The sequence below is a fragment of the Somniosus microcephalus genome, chromosome 11 (assembly GCF_052327205.1).
Source record: "Somniosus microcephalus isolate GS21.2 chromosome 11, FLI_Smic_1.0, whole genome shotgun sequence".
NCBI lineage: Eukaryota > Metazoa > Chordata > Chondrichthyes > Squaliformes > Somniosidae > Somniosus > Somniosus microcephalus.
Window position 1 is genome coordinate 116,489,257 of NC_140997.1, and position 18,540 is coordinate 116,507,796.

At 48.5% G+C, this 18,540-nt stretch overlaps 1 long non-coding RNA gene across 2 annotated transcripts in view; it reads right to left on the bottom strand.

Moving 5' to 3' along the window:
- LOC147110839 (uncharacterized) overlaps positions 1 to 17,110 on the bottom strand; it is a 99,904-nt gene extending 82,794 nt beyond the window's left edge. For both annotated transcript variants that reach the window (XR_015079994.1, XR_015079995.1), the window contains exons 1-2: positions 15,455 to 17,110; positions 890 to 1,382 (exon numbers count right to left, since the gene is read on the bottom strand). This is a non-coding gene — a long non-coding RNA (uncharacterized LOC147110839). The remainder of the gene's footprint in view (positions 1 to 889; positions 1,383 to 15,454) is intronic.
- Between the last annotated feature and the right edge of the window lie 1,430 nt (positions 17,111 to 18,540).

The following is an 18,540-nucleotide window of genomic DNA, read 5'->3' on the forward strand; positions in this document are numbered from 1 at the left end:
TAAAGTTAAAGTTTTCCCTCCCTCCTCTGTATTATTTTTGATATGTATTCATGTGCATTGTAATTTTCGTGTGTGTACTTTATTTTCTTATTGCATTTGAATTAGATGTGTTGTTATTATTAAAAGGGTAATGTGTATGCACTAGGTGATATAGGGGTATAAGGCCCCCCCCTCCACGCCTCGAAGTAAGTTGTCAGATTTTAACTCCAAGGTATTGCCATCTATAGATGCTTAATGTACACTAGGTTTTTTCTGAAGTGGGAAATGCATGTGTCGTGGGGTCATAGATAGGTAAATACTGGGGATGGTTTGATTGTGGAAAGTCAGAAAATTTTGCTCACCCAGAATTATGATACTTCAAGCAAGTTTCAGTATCATCAGGGGGGAGTGTAGGATTCACAATATTGAACTTTATATTATAAAGGGTCAAATGGCAGAAGAGGCCATGATTTTTAAAGACTGTTTTAAAAGCCCAGAAAAAGGGGCATACAAAATGGCCGCCATACCACGTGACCGGCTTATTGGGACATTTTAAAATGGTTCCTGCAAATCCTCAGACAGCTTTGTGGACTCAACCCACAGTAAGTTCTGGAAGCCGTTTCTGAGAGAACGAAACCAGACCCCCACATATACATATGGATTAGATGCAGATCCAGTCAAGATCGGCCTGGAGACAGAGGCCATCTAAATGTTGACCCAGACAAAAGGGGACAATTTCATATTCATGAGAACAGCACCAAGGACTAGAAAACGAGATCAGCAGGACATTAAAAACAATGAAGGTCATTCCAGACCAGAGATGGGCCTTTACCGGCCATCTAAAATATTTTAAAATATAATAACTACCCCGCTGTGCTCCCAGCCCGCCAAAAGTTAAACAAAGACTAACCTGATTTTGGGCGGGAAGTGAAAGCTTCTGAAGGAAAAGTATAATTGGAGGACACTCGGGGAGGAATTCAGTCAGTTGGTTGGCTTTCCAGCTTGCAGGCCTGCCGAGCTTTTGAGCTGGGTGAAGAGGAGTTGCTTCGGGAGAAGATCAGCGGGACTCCTCTCCATCGACGGAGAGGAAGAAGACCAAACCGCCATCAAGAAGACCGTTCGAGCCGGCGTCCCGCCCTGGGGTCAAACATCGGGAGATTATCGACCAACCCCGGGCCGTAGACGAAAACGAGAGGCCCTCTCCCAACTCGGGAGAAGAGACAAAAATAAACTGAAGAAACGATGGGGGCCAGCCCAAGGCTTCTCTGACCAGGATCGAGCCGACGATCCCCGACCCCGCCGACATCCAGAACCAGCCGGTGTCCAGCCACCCCCGGCCCCCACCTCAGGAGAGGTGTGGCGCAGCTCGCTGGGGCTCCACGATCCACGTGGAGACGGAACGCCTGAAAGGATCAAACGCAGACTGGTTCAAAATCTTGCACTTCCTAGTTGGATTGGAGAGCATGTTTCTGGCCCTTCACAATCAGATCTAGATAGGTTTAAGGGGGTGGATTTAAGGGTACAATTAACATGAGTTGTTGTCCCTCGATGTTCCGTGTGTTTCCTTATTTCATGATGATTTTTGTAGAGTATAAGATGCCTGTATTTGCCTTAGTTAGTATTGTGTCGTTATGATTTGTTTGTTTTTCCCTCCCATGTACTCTCTTATCTGCTTGCATTTGATTTATTTTTTCCCTATGCAATAAAATTTCATTTCGTTTCACCAAACTTGGTCTACAAGAGTTTTCTCTACATTGTAGTTCCTGCCTCAGGGACCAGAGTATAGAATCTAAGGGGCGAGTGGGTCGAACTACTCAAGGTTTTCCTGTGCAAGAGAGAGAGGTCTCTAGAGAGAGAAACCTCTGCGATCTAAAACCCCTTACAGTCCCCTGTGGCCATCCCCCTCTCAAACAGATATACTGCTTTGGATATTATAGCAAAATACTACGGATGCTGGATATCTGAAATAACAACAGAAAATGCTGGAAATACTCAGCAGGCCAGGCAGCATCCGTGGAGAGAGAAACAGAGTTAACGTTTCAGGTCTGGGACCCTTCATCAGAACTGGAAAAAGCTGCAGATGTTAACAGATATTAAGCAGGTGCAGAGACAGGGGGGTGGGGGGGGGGGTTAGGAGGGGAGGAAGGAATAGAAAGAACACCCTGTACTTTTGTAAGAGGCAGGAAAGATAAAATGTTGCAAATGGGAATGGCAAAAATCATACTGCATGAAAAATGGGGGTAGGGATAATTATCTGAAATTGTTGAACTCAATGTTGAGTCTGGCAGGCTGCAAAGTGCCCAATCGAAAGATGAGGTGCTGTTCCTCGAGCTTACGTTGAGCTTCATTAGAACAATGCAATAGCCCGAGGACAGAGAGATCAGAGTGGGAGTGAAGCGGTGAATTAAAGTGACAGGCGACTGGAAGCTCAGGGTCACCCTTACGGACTGAACGGAGGTGTTCCGCAAAGCGGTCGCCTAATCTGCTTTTGGTCTCCCCAATGTAGAGGAGACCACATCGTGAGCAGCGAATACAGTATATTAAATTGCAAGTAGTACAAGTAAATCGCTGTTTCACCTGGAAGGGGTGTTTGGGGCCCTGGACAGTGGGGAGGAGGTAAAAGGGCATGTGTTGCATCTCCTGCGCTTGCACGGGAAGGTGCCAGGTGAAGGAGAAGGGCTTTGCGGGTGATTGAGGAATGGACCAGGGGGTCGCGGAGGGAGCGGTCCCTTCGGAATGCTGAAAGGGGAGGTGAGGGGAAGATGTGTTTGGTGGTGGGATCACGTTGGAGGTGGTGGAAATGGCGGAGGATGATCCGTTGAATGTGGAGGCTGGTGGGGTGAAAGGTGAGGACAAGGGGAACCCTATCATAGTTCTGGGAGGGAGGGGAAGGGGTGAGAGCAGAAGTGCGGGAAATAGAACGGACACGATCAAGGGCCGTGTCAACCATGGTAGAGGGGACTCCTCGGTTGAGGGAAAAGGAAGACATGTCGGAAGCACTAGTATGGAAGGTGGCATCGTCAGAACAGACGCCGCGGAGACGGAGAAACTGGGAGAATGGAATAGAGTCCTTACAGGAAGCGGGGTGGAAGTGTAGTCCAGGTAGCTGTGGGAGTCTGTGGGCTTGTAGTGGGTGTTTGTTGAAAGCCGATCACCAGAAATGGAGACGGAGAAGTCAAGGAAGGTGTGATGAAATATTCCATTCATCACTGCCTGTGACTGTGGTTGGTTTCAGGTTTCAGTTCCCTTACCTCAGTTCCGTCTCCTCGCCATTGTATTGTATATTGTAATGTATTGTGTGTAGGGCTCCGCCCATACCTGGCCCCTATGTAAGCAAGCTCAGTCTGGCCTCATATCCAGTACTGCAGACCACCAGATGGAAGATACCTCTCTCCACTGCGTGTTACCTTCTAAGTTAATAAAAGCCTTGTTTTGTTTCGTTAACATCGAGTCTCGGAATTATTGAGGCACATCAATTTTATTAACTTATTTTTCAACACAATGGATCAACTCCTAAAACCCGAACGTTTGGATTTGGACCAGCATGCTTCGGACGCATCGGCACGCTTCGGACACTGGTTTATGTGTATGGAATTCTTCCTGGACAATTCCGCAGCCGTCAAAGACGCTACGAGTATGAAACTCGGAATTCTGCGGAATTGGGTAAGCCACCGGGTTTACCCCCTCATCCAAGACGCCGACACGTACCTGGCCGCCTGCGACATCTTAAAGGCGCATTACCAGCAGCCTACGAATGAGGTGTATGCTAGGCATCTGCTCGCTACTCGCGCACAGCGACCTGGGGAATCGGTGGAGGAGTTCCTAGGCACCCTGAAAATGCTTGGCAAAGACTGCAAGTGCCAAGATGTCAAAGCCGCAGTGTACACTGACGAGCTTGTTCGCGATGCCTTTATCACAGGCCTCAGCTCCACTTACATCCAGCAGAGACTGCTGGAAAAAACGGGATTGGACCTGAAACAGGCTGCGGACACCGCGTGATCCCTGGATGTGGCCCAGAGAAACTCGGACGCCTACTCTTCAGCCCGTGCCGTCCACGCCGCCACGTGTGCACCAAGGGCGCCGCCATCTTGGAAGGCATCTTCCCCGCCCGGCAGCCCGGCACCGTCGGGGCCCCGCTCTCCCCCCAGAAGCCCTACGACAGCCGCGACGCGTCGGGGACCCAACTGCTACTTCTGCGGGCAGCCAAAGCACACCAGAAACCTGTGCCCGGCGAAAGGCACCACCTGCTTTAAGTGCGGTAAGAAGGGTCACTTCGGGAAGGTGTGCAGAGGGAACCCCGCCGGAAAACCCGCCACCGCCGCGTGTGCGCCGTGGGAGCGACCATCTTGGACGCCATCTTGCCCGACCTCGTGGGGTCCGCCATCTCGTGAGCAGACAGCGTGGATGCCATCTTGTCTCGATCAGGGCCCTACAGTGGCATCGGTCACAGTGGACCAGACCAGGCCGCACCCGCTATCCAAATCAATGGTGGACATTGAGGTAAACGGGTGCCGGGTTAAATGTTTAATTGACAGTGGAAGCACGGAGAGTTTTATCCACCCTGAACTGGCACAACAACTCTCCCTAAAGGTCGTCCCTACTCAGGGTACCATCTCTATGGCTGATAAAACCCAGACATCGGCCATTCTGGGTTACTGCACGGTACAATTGTCCGTTAACGGAACTGTATACGATAATTTAAAAGTATTAATCATGAAGAATCTGTGCGCGAGCGTGATCTTGGGCCTGGATTTCCAGTGCAACCACCAAAGCATCACGCTCAAGTACGGTGGGTCCCAGCCGCCCCTCACAGTGTGCGGTCTGGCTACCCTGAAGGTAAAGCCGCCTTCGCTATTCGCGAACCTTACCCCTAACTGCCGGCCAATAGCGACCAAAAGCAGGAGGTACAGCTGGGAGGACAGGCGGTTTATCGCGACCGAGGTAGACAGGCTCCTGAAAGAGCGCATTATTGAACGCAGCAACAGCCCGTGGCGCGCCCAAGTGGTAGTGGAAAGGGGTAGCGAGAAGAAACGGATGGTGATCGACTATAGCCAAACGATCAACAGGTACACCCAACTAGATGCCTACCCGCTACCCCGCATATCAGAAATGGTGAACCAAATCGCCCAATACCGGGTGTTCTCCACCATCGACCTCAAGTCAGCGTACCACCAGCTCCCTATCAGACCAGAGGACCGCCCGTACACCGCCTTCGAGGCGAACGGACGCCTCTACCAATTCCTCAGAGTCCCCTTTGGGGTGACGAATGGGGTCTCGGTCTTCCAGAGGGAGATGGACCGCATGGTCGATGACCACCACTTGCAGGCAACCTTCCCCTACCTCGACAACGTCACCATCTGCGGTCACAACCAGCAGGATCACGACTCGAACCTCGAGAGGTTCCTGAAAACCGCACAAAAACTCAACCTCACCTACAACGAGGACAAGTGCGTTTTCAACACCACGCGTCTCTGCATACTAGGCAGCGTGGTGGAGAATGGGGAAATCGGACCAGACCCCGACCGATTGCGCCCCCCACGGGAGCTGCCCCTGCCCAACACTCCCAAAGCCCTGAAAAGGTGCCTGGGGTTATTATCTTATTATTCCCAATGGGTCCCCAACTACTCCGACAAAGCCCGCCCCCTCTTGAAAGCATCCTCTTTTCCGCTCTCTGCTGAGGCCCACGCTGCCTTCAAAAGCATTAAGCAGGATATTGAGCGGGCCACGCTACAGGCAGTGGACGAGAACACTCCATTTCAAGTGGAAAGTGATGCGTCTGACTTTGCCTTGGCGGCCACCCTCAACCAGGCGGGGCGGCCCGTAGCTTTCTTCTCGAGGACCCTCCAAGGGCCCGAGATCAGACACTCCTCCGTAGAAAAGGAGGCCCAAGCCATCATGGAGGCAGTGCGCCACTACCTAGCCGGCAAACGCTTCACCCTACTTACCGACCAGCGGTCGGTAGCGTTTATGTTCAATAATAAACAGAGGGGGAAGATTAAAAATGATAAGATTCTTAGGTGGCGGATCGAGCTCTCCACCTTCGAGTATGACATCATTTACCGGCCAGGGGCCCTTAACGAATCCCCTGACGCCCTCTCACGAGGGATGTATGCCAGCGCCACCGGGGATCGGCTACAGACCCTCCACAACGACCTCTGCCACCCAGGGGTCACGCGGCTGTTCCACTTCATAAAGTCCCGTAACTTACCCTACTCGATTGAGGAAGTTCGGTCTCTGACCAGGAACTGCCGCACTTGCGCTGAGTGCAAGCCTCGGTTCTACCGCCCAGATAGAGCCCACTTAATCAAAGCTACACGGCCCTTTGAGCGGCTCAGCTTAGATTTCAAGGGCCCCCTCCCGTCAGTCGACCGCAATGTTTACTTCCTGAACATTGTGGACGAATACTCCCGTTTCCCATTCGCCTTCCCCTGCCCAGACATGACCAGCGCCACGGTCATTAAATGCCTCAACAGCCTGTTCTGCCTGTTCGGTATGCCGAGCTACATCCATACGGATAGGGGGGCGTCCTTCATGAGTGAAGAGCTACGCCAGTACATGCTGTCCAGGGGGATCGCCACGAGCCGTACCACCAGCTACAACCCCCGGGGTAACGGTCAAGTGGAGCAAGAGAACGGGACAGTATGGAAAGCAGTCACTCTAGCTCTAAGGACCAAGGGCCTCCCTATCTCCCGCTGGCAGGAATTCCTCTCAGATGTGCTCCATTCGATACGGTCGCTATTGTGTACGGCCACTAATACCACGCCCCATGAACGAATGTTTGTCTTTCCCCGGAAATCCACCTCAGGCGTATCCATGCCGTCATGGCTCTCCACCCCAGGTCCGGTATTCGTGCGAAGGCATGTGAGGGGCCACAAGACGGACCCTCTCGTGGAGCCAGTGCACCTACTCCACGCCAACCCCCAATACGCGTATGTCCGGCACGCCGACGGAAGGGAGGACACTGTCCATAAAAGACGTCGCCCCAGCCGGTAACGACAACAACCACGGCAATAGCAACAACAACGATCACAGCAACTCTTACCCACCCACTACTCTTTCATCATCCCCGGAAGAACATCGACCAACGGCACCCCCACCAACTACCCCTTCAACAACCCTGGCGGCACCCCCGGCAGAGACCCAGGAGGCCACCGGGGACACCCAGCCGACACCCGCGACACCACAACAGCCACGTCGGTCGCAGAGGACTATCAAACCCCCGAGCAGACTAAATCTATAGAAGGGGTGAATGTGATGAAATATTCCATTCATCACTGCCTGTGACTGTGGTTGGTTTCAGGTTTCAGTTCCCTTACCTCAGTTCCGTCTCCTCACCATTGTATTGTATATTGTAATGTATTGTGTGTAGGGCTCCGCCCATACCTGGCCCCTATGTAAGCAAGCTCAGTCTGGCCTCATATCCAGTACTGCAGACCTCCAGATGGAAGATACCTCTCTCCACTGCGTGTTACCTTCTAAGTTAATAAAAGCCTTGTTTTGTTTCGCTAACATCGAGTCTCGGAATTATTGAGGCACATCAGAAGGGAAGGGAAGAGTCGGAGATGGACCATGTGAAGGTGAGGGAAGGGTGGAAATTGGAAGTAAAGTGAATGAACTTATCTAGTTCAGGGTGAGAGCATGAAATGGCACCAATACAGTCATCGATGTACCGGAAAAAGAGGTGAGGGAGGGGACCTGAGTTGGACTGGAACAAAGAGTGTTCCACATATCCCATGAAAAGGCAGGCATAGCTAGGGCCCAGGCGGGTTCCCATAGCAACACCTTTAATTTGGAGGAAGTGAGTGGAGTCAAAGGAGAAGTTGTTCAATGTGAGAACAAGTTCAACCAGGCGGAGGAGGGTGGTGGTGGATGGGGACTGGTTGGGCCTCTGTTCAAGGATGAAACGGAGCGCCCGAAGGCTGTCCTGGTGGGGGATGGAGGTGTAGAGGGATTGGACGTCCATAGTTAAAAGGAGACGGTTGGGGCCAGGAAACTGGAAACTGTTAAAGTGACGGAGGGCGTCGGAAGAGTCGCAAATGTAGGTGGGAAGAGACTGGACAAGGGGAGAAAAAAGAGTCAAGATAGGAAGAGATAAGTTCCGTTGGGCAAGAACAGGCTGAAACGATTGGTCTACCAGGGCAGTCCTGTTTGTGGATCTTGGGAAGGAGGTAGAAGCGGGCTGTGTGGGGTTGGGGGACTATGAGGTTGGCGGCCATGGAGGGAAGATCTCCAGAGGAGATTAGGTCAGTGACACACTTGGAAACAATGGCTTGATATTCCAGTCCTACTCAGGTCCCCTCCCTCACCTCTTTTTCCAGTACATCGATGACTGTATTGGTGCCGTTTCCTGCTCTCGCCCTGAACTAGATAAGTTCATTCACTTTACTTCCAATTTCCACCCTTCCCTCACCTTCACATGGTCCATCTCCGACTCTTCCCTTCCTTGACTTCTCCGTCTCCATTTCTGGTGATAGGCTTTCAACAAACATCCACTACAAGCCCACCGACTCCCACAGCTACCTGGACTACACTTCCTCCCACCCCGCTTCCTGTAAGGACTCTATTCCATTCTCCCAGTTTCTCCGTCTCCGCCGCGTCTGTTCTGACGATGCCACCTTCCATACTAGTGCTTCCGACATGTCTTCCTTTTTCCTCAACCGAGGATTCCCCTCTACCGTGGTTGACACGGCCCTTGACCGTGTCCGTTCTATTTCCCGCACTTCTGCTCTCACCCCTTCCCCTCCCTCCCAGAACTACGATAGGGTTCCCCTTGTCCTCACCTTTCACCCCACCAGCCTCCACATTCAACGGATCATCCTCCGCCATCTCCAACGTGATCCCACCACCAAACACATCTTCCCCTCACCTCCCCTTTCAGCATTCCGAAGGGACCGCTCCCTCCGCGACACCCTGGTCCACTCCTCAATCACCCCTAACACCCCTTCTCCTTCACCTGGCACCTTCCCGTGCAAGCGCAGGAGATGCAACACATGCCCTTTTACCTCCTCCCTTCCCACTGTCCAGGGCCCCAAACACCCCTTCCAGGTGAAACAGCGATTTACTTGTACTTCTTGCAATTTAATATACTGTATTCGCTGCTCACGATGTGGTCTCCTCTACATTGGGGAGACCAAACGCAGATTGGGTGACCGCTTTGCGGAACACCTCCGTTCAGTCCGTAAGGGTGACCCTGAGCTTCTGGTCGCCTGTCACTTTAATTCACCGCTTCACTCCCACTCTGATCTCTCTGTCCTCGGGCTATTGCATTGTTGCAATGAAGCTCAACGTAAGCTCGAGGAACAGCACCTCATCTTGTGATTGGGCACTTTGCAGCCTGCCGGACTCAACAGTGAGTTCAACAATTTCAGATAATTATCCCTGCCCCCATTTTTCATGCAGTATGATTTTTGCCATTCCCATTTGCAACATTTTATCTTTCCTGCCTTACAAAAGTACAGGGTGTTCTTTCTATTCCTTCCTCCCCTCCTGAACACCCCCTCCTGTCTCTGCACCTGCTTAATATCTGTTACATCTCCAGCTTTTTCCAGTTCTGATGAAGGGTCCCAGACCTGAAACGTTAACTCTGTTTCTCTCTCCACGGATGCTGCCTGGCCTGCTGAGTATTTCCAGCATTTTCTGCTGCTTTGGATATTGTTGGGAAGAATGGCTTATCGGGGGAAGGCAGCAGCAACCAACTTCCTGGCACCATGGGTGGCTCTGCTGCACGGGACGGGAGGAAAAAGAGCGGGAGAGCTATAGTGATAGGGTATCTATTGTAAGGGGGATAGGCGTTTCTGCGGCCGCAAACGAGACTCCAGGATGGTATGTTGCCTCCCTGGTGCAAGGGTCAAGTATGTCTCGGAGCGGCTGCAGGGCATTCTGGAGGGGGAGGGTGAACAGCCAGTTGTCGTGGTGCATATAGGTACCAACGATATAGGTAAAAAATGGGATGAGGTCCTAAAAGCTGAATATAGGATGTTAGGAGGTAAATTAAAAAATAGGACCTCAAATGTAGTAATCTCAGGATTGCTACCAGTGCTTCGTGCTAGTCAGAGTAGAAATAGAAGGGTATTTCAGATGAATACGTGGCTAGAAGAATGGTGCAAGGGGGAGGGATTCAAATTCCTGGGACATTGGAACCGGTTCTGGGGGAGGTGGGACCAGTACAAACTGGACGGTTTGCACCTGGGCAGAACCGGGACCGATGTCCTAGGGGGAGTGTTTGCTAGTGCTGTTGGGGAGGGTTTAAACTAAAATGGCAGGGCGTTGGGAACCTGTTCAGGGAGACAGAGGAAAGGGAAGCAAGGATAGAAGCAAAAGACATGAAGGAGAAAAGCAAAAGTGGAAGTCAGAGAAATCAAGGGTGTAAATCAAACATGGCCGCAGTAAACAATAATTCTAAAAGAACTAAGAGTGTTAAAAAAAAAAAGCCTGAAGGCTTTGTGTCTTAATGCGAGGAGCATTCGTAATAAGGTGGATGAATTAGCTGCGCAAATAGATGTAAACGGATATGATATAATTGGGATTATGGAGACATGGCTCCAGGGTGACCAAGGCTGGGAATTCAACATCCAGGGGTATTCAATATTCAGGAAGGACAGGCAAAAAGGAAACAGCGGTGGGGTAGCATTGCTGGTTAAAGAGGAGGTTAACACAATAGTAAGGAAGGATATTAGCTCTGATGATTTGGAATCGTATGGGTAGAGCTGAGAAATACCAAGGGGCAGAAAACGTTAGTGGGTGTTGTATACAGACCCCCAAACAGTAATGCTGAGGTTGGGGATGGCATTAAATGGGAAATTAGAGGTGCGTGCAATAAGCAGTTATCATGGGTGACTTTAATCTACATATAGATTGGTCTAACCAAATTAGTAACAATACTGTGGAAGAGGAATTCCTAGAGTGTATACGGGATGGTTTCCTGGACCAATATGTCGAGGAACCAACTAGAGATCAGGCCATTAGACTGGGTATTATGTAATGAGAAAGGATTAATTAGCAATCTTGTTGTGCGAGGCCCCTTGGGGAGGAGCGATCATAATATGATAAAATTCTTCATTAAGATGGAGAGTGAAGTAGTTGATTCAGAGACTAGAGTCCTGAATTTAAATAAAGGAAACTACAATGGTATGAGGCGCGAGTTGGCTAGGATGGATTGGGGAATGTTACTTAAAGGGTTGACGGTGAATAGGCAATGGCAAACATTTAAAGATCGCATGGATGAACTACAGAATTTGTTCATCCCTGTTTGGCATAAAAATAAAACAAAAAAGGTGACTCAACATTGGCTAACAAGGGAAATTAGGGATAGCATTAGATTCAAGGAGAGGACATATAAATTGGCCAGAAAAAGCAACAAACCTGAGGATTGGAAGCAGTTTAGGATTCAGCAAAGGAGGACAAAGGGATTAGTAACAATACTGGGGGAAAATAGAGTATGAGAATAAGCTTTCAGGGAACATAAAAACTGACTGTAAAAGCTTCTATAGATATGTAAAGAGAAAAAGATTGGTAAAGTCAAGCGTAGGTCCCTTGCAGTCAGAATCAGGGGAATTTATAATGGGGAACAAAGACATGGCAGACCAATTAAATACATACTTTGGTTCTGTCTTCACAAAGGAGGACACAAATAACCTCCCAGAGATGTCAAGGAACATAGGGTCTAATGAGAGGGAGGAACTGAAATAAATCAGTATTTGTAGGGAAATGGTGTTAGGGAAATTGACGGGATTGAAGGCCGATAAATCCCCAGGGCCTGATAATCTACATCCTAGGTTACTTAAGGAAGTGGCCCTAGAAATAGTAGATGCATTGTTGGTCATCTTCCAAAACTCTATGGACTCTGGAACAGTTCCCATGGATTGGAGGGTAGCTAATGTAACCACACTATTTAAAAAAGGTGGTAGAGAAAAAACGGGGAATTATGGACTGGTAAGCCTGACATCGGTAGTGGGAAAAATGCTAGAGTCCATTATAAAAGATGTAATAGCAGAGCACTTGCAAAACAGTGGCAGGATCGGACAAAGTCAACATGGATTTACAAAAGGTAAATCATGCTCGACTAATCTACTTGAATATTTTGAGCATGTAACTCGTAGAATAGATAAGGGAGAACCAGTGGATGTGGTGTATTTGGACTTTCAGAAGGCTTTCGATAAGGTCCCGCATAGGAGACTAGCGTGCAAAGTTAAAGCACATGGGATTGGGGTAAGGTACTGACTTGGATAGAAAACTGGTTGGCAGACAGGAAGCAAAGAGTTGGAATAAACGGGTCTTTTTCCGAGTGGAAGGCAGTGACTAGTGGGGTACCGCAGGGACCAGTGCTAGGACCCCAGTTATTCACAATATATATTAATGATCTAGACGAGGTAACTAGATGTAATATCTCCAAGTTTGCAGACGACACAAAGCTGGGTGGGCGTGTGTGCTGTGAGGAGAATGCAGAGAAACTCTAGTATGATTTGGACAGGTTTGGCGATGGCATGCAGTATAATGTGGATAAATGCAAGGTTATCCACTTTGGTGGCAAAAACAGGAAGGCAGATTATTGTCTGAATGGCAATAGATTGGGAAAAGGGGAAGTGCAACGAGACCTGGGTGTCCTTGTGCACCAGTCGCTGAAGGTAAGCATGCAGGTGCAGCAGGCGGTTAAGAAGGCAAATGGCATGCTGGCCTTCATAGCGAGAGGATTCGAGTACAGGAGGAAGGATGTCTTGCTGTAGTTGTACAGGGCATTGGTGAGACCACACCTTGAGTATTGTGTGCAGTTTTGGTCGCCTTATCTGAGGAAGGATGTTCTTGCCATGGAGGGAGTGCATTGAAGATTCACCAAACTGATACCTGGGATGGCAGGAATGACGTATGAAGAGAGATTGGGTCGATTAGACTTATATTCGCTAGAGTTTAGAAGAATGAGAGGGGATCTCATTGAAACTTATAAAATTCTAACAGGACTAGACAGACTCGATGGAGGAAGGCTGTTCCCGATGGCAGGGGAGTCCAGAACCAGGGGTCACAGTCTAAGGATAAGGAACTCCTTAAGCCATTTAGGACTGAGATGAGGAGGAATTTCTTCACCCAGAGAGTGGTGAACCTGTGGAATTCTCTACCACAGAAGACAGTTGAGGCCAATTCATTAAACATATTCAAGAAGGAGTTAGATATATTTCTTAAGGCTAAGGGGATCAAGGGATATGGGGAGAAAGCAAGGACAGGGTACTGAATTTGGATGATCAGCCATGATCGCATTGAATGGCGGAGCAGGCTCGAGGGGCCGAATGGCCTACTCCTGCTCCTATCTTCTATGTTTCTATGATGCTTTAGTCATGATCTTCTAAAACTGTCAATTCAGGAATTGTCCCTTTAGATTGGAAAATTGCCAATGTCACGAAGGATAGGAGAGATGAACTAGTAAATTATAGGCATAATAGTAGTCTCACCTTCCGTTGTGGGGAAGTTACTAGAATCTGTTATCAGGGACAGAGTGACCGAGCACTTGAACAAATATGAACTGATCAGAGAGAAAGCATGGATTTGTAAAGGGCAAGTCATGCTAAACCAACTTAGTTGAATTATTTGAGGTTACTAACGTGGTAGATTAGGGAGCGTCAATGGATGTTATTTTATATGGAGTTCCAGAAGGCATTCGATAAGGTTACACACAAGCGATTGTTAGCAACAATGAAACCGCATGGAATTGGAGGCAACCCATTGACATGGGTAGGGAATTGGTTAGGAGATAGGAGACAGAGAGTAAGGATAATGAATGTGTACTCCAATTGCAAGGATGCGGCTAGTGGCGTCCCTCAGGGATCTGTACTGGGGCCTCAGCTTTTCACTATATTTATCAAATGAGTTAGGAATAGAGAGCCATATATCCAAGTCTGCTTACGACACTAAATTAGGCGGCACAGTAAGTTGTGTAGTTGGGAGCAGAAAGCTGCAAAGGGACATAGAAACATAGAAGATAGGAGCAGGAGTAGGCCATTCGGCCCCTCGAGCCTGCTCCGCCATTCAATGAGATCATGGCTGATCATCCAAACTCAGTACCCCGTACCTGCCTTCTCCCCATATCCCTTGATACCTTTAGCTCTAAGAAATGTATCTAACTCCTTCTTGAATATATTTAAAGACTTGGCCTCAACCGCCTTCTGTGGTAGAGAATTCCACAGGTTCACCACTCTCTGGGTGAAGAAATTCTTCCTCATCTCTGTCCTAAATGGCTTACCCCTTATCCTTAGACTATGACCCCTGGTTCTGGACTCTCCGACCATCGGGAACATTCTACCTGCATCTAGTTTGTCCAGACCTGTCAGAATTTTATAAGTTTCGATGAGATCCCCTCTCATTCTTCTAAACTCCAGCGAGTATAAGCCCAATCGACCCAATCTCTCCTCATACGTCATTCCTGCCATCCCAGGGATTGATAGATCAAGTGAGGGGGCAAAACTGTGGCAGATGGAGTTCAATGTGGGGAAATGTGAGGTCATCCACTCTGGATCCAAGAAAGATAGATCAGAGGATTTTCTAAATGGTGAGAGACTAGGAACTGTGGAGGAACAAAGGGATTTTTGGGTCCATGTACACAAATCACCAAAAGCTAGTGCATGGTGGGGCGGTGGGCGGTGGAAGATGAGAGCACATTCTTGTTGCCAAGATACACCCACCCACGAGCTCCACTGCTGATTCTTCCAAAGTTTGAGGTCTTGCAATTTAAATGACTTTGCTGGGCTAGGGGGGTCAATGCTCCTGTAATTTTTTTGTAGAGATTGAGTGAGTCTCTCATTGTTCCTTACACGAATCTGGGTACTGAAGTACATATCCTAGATAAAATCCAAGATTTGACCATGTATTCCCATAGATTCCAGTTTCCTCATGAAGACTACATGAAGTGCTAGCTTGAAAGCCTCGAGAAAAATGATGAAAGCAACATAATTTGGTTTCGTCTGAGCCTTACAACACTCTAACATTGAATAAAGCTGCAACCTGCCCTCCAGATTCCTCCCAAGAGGGGAATCCAATCTTTTTCTTTCTGATTGCTCTGTGGGCCTCCAGGGCACCTGATACATGTGCTGCAAGCACCCAAAGAAGCATCTTAAGGGCCACACATATTAACAATTAAGGCTCAGCTAGGATATCCCTTGAGGATAGAAATCATAATTACTAATTAAATACATGCCTCAAAGAGCATCCCACTCACGAGCTTCAAAGAACAACTCCAAGCCAAGTCAGTGGTTCCGAGCACTGTTGTCCAAAACCAGTCACTCTACCCTTCAGTGAGAGCAGTTCTTAGAAATTCATGAAAACGGTCCATGCCTGCTGCCTTACCATTAGCTAGGTGACACAATACTAAGTCCCCTTCCTCCCACTGAATAGCTTCATTAAAGTCTTCTACTTGTGCAGCACATTCCAACAGTGCTGAATGAAGTCCCAAATTTTGAAACATGACATTCAGATTTTATTGCCAACAATCTACCTCCTGACATTCTTGAAACTTTGAAGATCATTTTTTCCATAACAGCTCCTCCTCTTCGAATCAGTGAAAATGACCTCCTTTAAAAAGAATTTAAAAGAAAGCTTTAATATTTCTTATCAAAAAACATTGCCCCAGAATTTCATCAGAGCTGATCTCATCTACTGCCTTAACTTTGTCTGAAGAGCGGCAGAAGCACTGTTTATGTGTGCAAATGAGGTTTCCGCCGCACTTGCGTCTGTGGAGCGAGAGCAGCTCGGAGGAAATTCCAGGCCATACACTAACAGATTGCTCATGGCGAGTCATGCAGTTCCATGTAACATATTATAGGGTCACTGATTTTTGGTGATTGAATAATGAAATTATTGCTTATATTCGTAATAAAGACTATTTCAGGTCCACATTAGAATCAAAATTAAAAAGCAATGGTGTTGGTTACTATTACAAGTCTGTTTACCTATGCAATGAATTTTATGACCCTGAAAATCTCAGTTGCCAAGATGTACCTGTCCACGAGCTCCACTGCTGATCCTGCTAAAGTTTGAAGTCTTGCGATTTCAATGACTTTGGTGGGCTAGGGGGGCATCATGGGCTCTCTCCCTCCCCCCTCCAAGAGGCCAGAAACTGCAGCCAGAGTACGCCAATAAAAGCTGCTATATTCTTGTACCAGCACCCAGTCTTTCTTTTGGAGCTGCATGCTGACTCAAAGGGCAGAACACATCCCAGTGATAGACTTTACACCCAATATTCAACACTGGAAATGGCAGTCACAGCATCAATTGCAGGCCTGACAGGCACTGCAGATAAATGCTAACTCTTAAAACGGGTCATCCCATTGACAAAGCCTAACCGGGTTTGGGAGCATTTTTTGAGAAGTAATGTTGCAACTCACTCAACATTTTTTTAGATATATTCCTTACCATTTTTCGAAGTCACACAGGGAGGTTGTAGGAAAGATATTCCAAGTAGGTAGAAGGCATACAGCAGTAGTAGGCAGGGTAGTGATTTGTTTTGGTAGTATTAGAGTGGTCCAAGGATCTGGGAGCAGTAGAAAGGGGGACATAAAGAGATGGTTGGTGCCTGGGTGTATTGGGAGGGGGATCTTTGTGACTGGAAGTGTTGGGATAGGTCTGTGGCAGTGGTGGAAGGGTAGTGTTTGGAGCACTGGCATGGCACTGGGGAAGATCATTACTCTGTGGATACTAGGAGGGGGATTTCAGGGTCTTGCATACAATGAAAGATGGAGTCTCATGTTATAGAGTCATAACAGCACAGGAGGCAGCCATTCGGCCCATCTAGTCTGTGCCGATTCTCTGTAGAGCAATCCAGTCAGTCCCATTCCCCACTCTATCCCCGTAACCCTGCAAGTTTATATCCCTCAAGTGCCTATCCAGTCTCCCCTTGAAAACAGTGAGTATTTCAGCTTCCACCACTTTCGTCGGCAGCGAGTTCCAGGTCCTCACCACTCGCTGCAGAAAAGAGTTTTTCCTCACATTCCCCCTGCATCTCTTTCCCAAAACCTTAAATCGGTGTCCCCTAGTCTTTGTACCATCAACTAGCGAGAACAGCCTTTCCATGTCTAGCCTATCCAAACCCATCATAATCTTGAACACCTCTATCAATTCACCCCTCAACCTCCTTTGTGCTTTAATGAAAACAAATCCAGCTTCTCCAACCTGACCTTGTAGCTAAGAGCCCCCATCCCCAGAACCATTCTGATAAATCTCCTCTGCACCCTCTCAAGTGCCTTCACATCCTTCCTAAAGTGTGGTGACCAGAACTGGACACAATACTCCAGTTGTGGCCTAACCAGCGCTTTATAAAGATTCAGCATAACTTCTCTACTTTTGTACTCAATACCTCTATTTATGAAACCCAAGATCCCATATGCTTTGCTAACCACTCTCTCAATATGTCCCGCCACCTTCAGGGACCTATTCACATTAACTCCCAGATCCCTCTGTCCCTGCACTCTTTAAAACTGTGCCATTAAGTGTATATTGCCTCTCCCTGTTCCTTCTGCCAAATTGCAACACCTCACACTTCTCTGTATTAAATTACATCTGCCACTTTCTGCCGATTCTGCTAGCCTTTCTATGTCCTATTGCAGTCAGTTGGTATCAACCTCACTGTTTGTCACACCCCCAAGTTTGGGGTCATCGGCAAATTTAAAATTCTACTCTGTATGCCAACATCCAGGTCATTTATATATCTCTATATTTTATCTATATAAAAGGATCGTTGTGTCTGTGTGTATGTCCAGAATTAACTCAAGTTATAGAGCGTACCTACACATATGTTATATCAAAAGAAAGCTTATGATTACGGGAGTGTCTTAGGCGTATTTACTTTTTGGTCAGACAAAAATTGTTAGGACAGTATACAAAAAACGTTCAAAATTCCGCTCATTAGCGGTTGACCATTCCTACGGGGGAATTAGTGTTGAGTGACGTGATGGTTGACCAATCATACGGGGGAATCCGCTCATTAGCATTGAGTGACGTGAAGGTTGACCAATCCTACGGGGAGAGCGCGCTGCATGACGGGGGGCGTTTCATGGCGTTTGTGGGCGGGCCTTAATCTTTCAAACTGCCGTTAATTCGGCCATCTTGATTTTTCTGCATCTCCTTCCCTCACTCTCTCCTTCTCTCTCCTCTTCCCTCTCTCTCTCTCCTTCCCCCTCTCTCTCTTGCCGTGAGTGCGGGACCGGGGAAAACCGGGGCTTTCCAACGAGCCATCCCCCGACCAAAATCGGACACAAGGAGTGCATGATACACTAAGTTCGCGTTTAACATTTTATGAGGCATTTTTAAGATAACGGATAACCAGCTGAACCCTGTAGGTAAGCTCTTTTTCCTCAGGCCTCGAAGCCTCGGCCTCTTCCTTGCCAGCCACACCCGAGCTAGGCACCGCCCGTCCCGCTGGGCCCGATTCCAAACCCCGCGGCCTCGCGATCGCCGGCATCTTGGTAAAGGCTGACGGGGCGGAACAGAGCCCTGCGTAGCCATCACCGCCATCTTGGTAAAGGCTGGTGGGGCGGGAACTCGGGCTACACCCCCCCACCCGGCCTCCGGTCCTCGGCTCCGTTT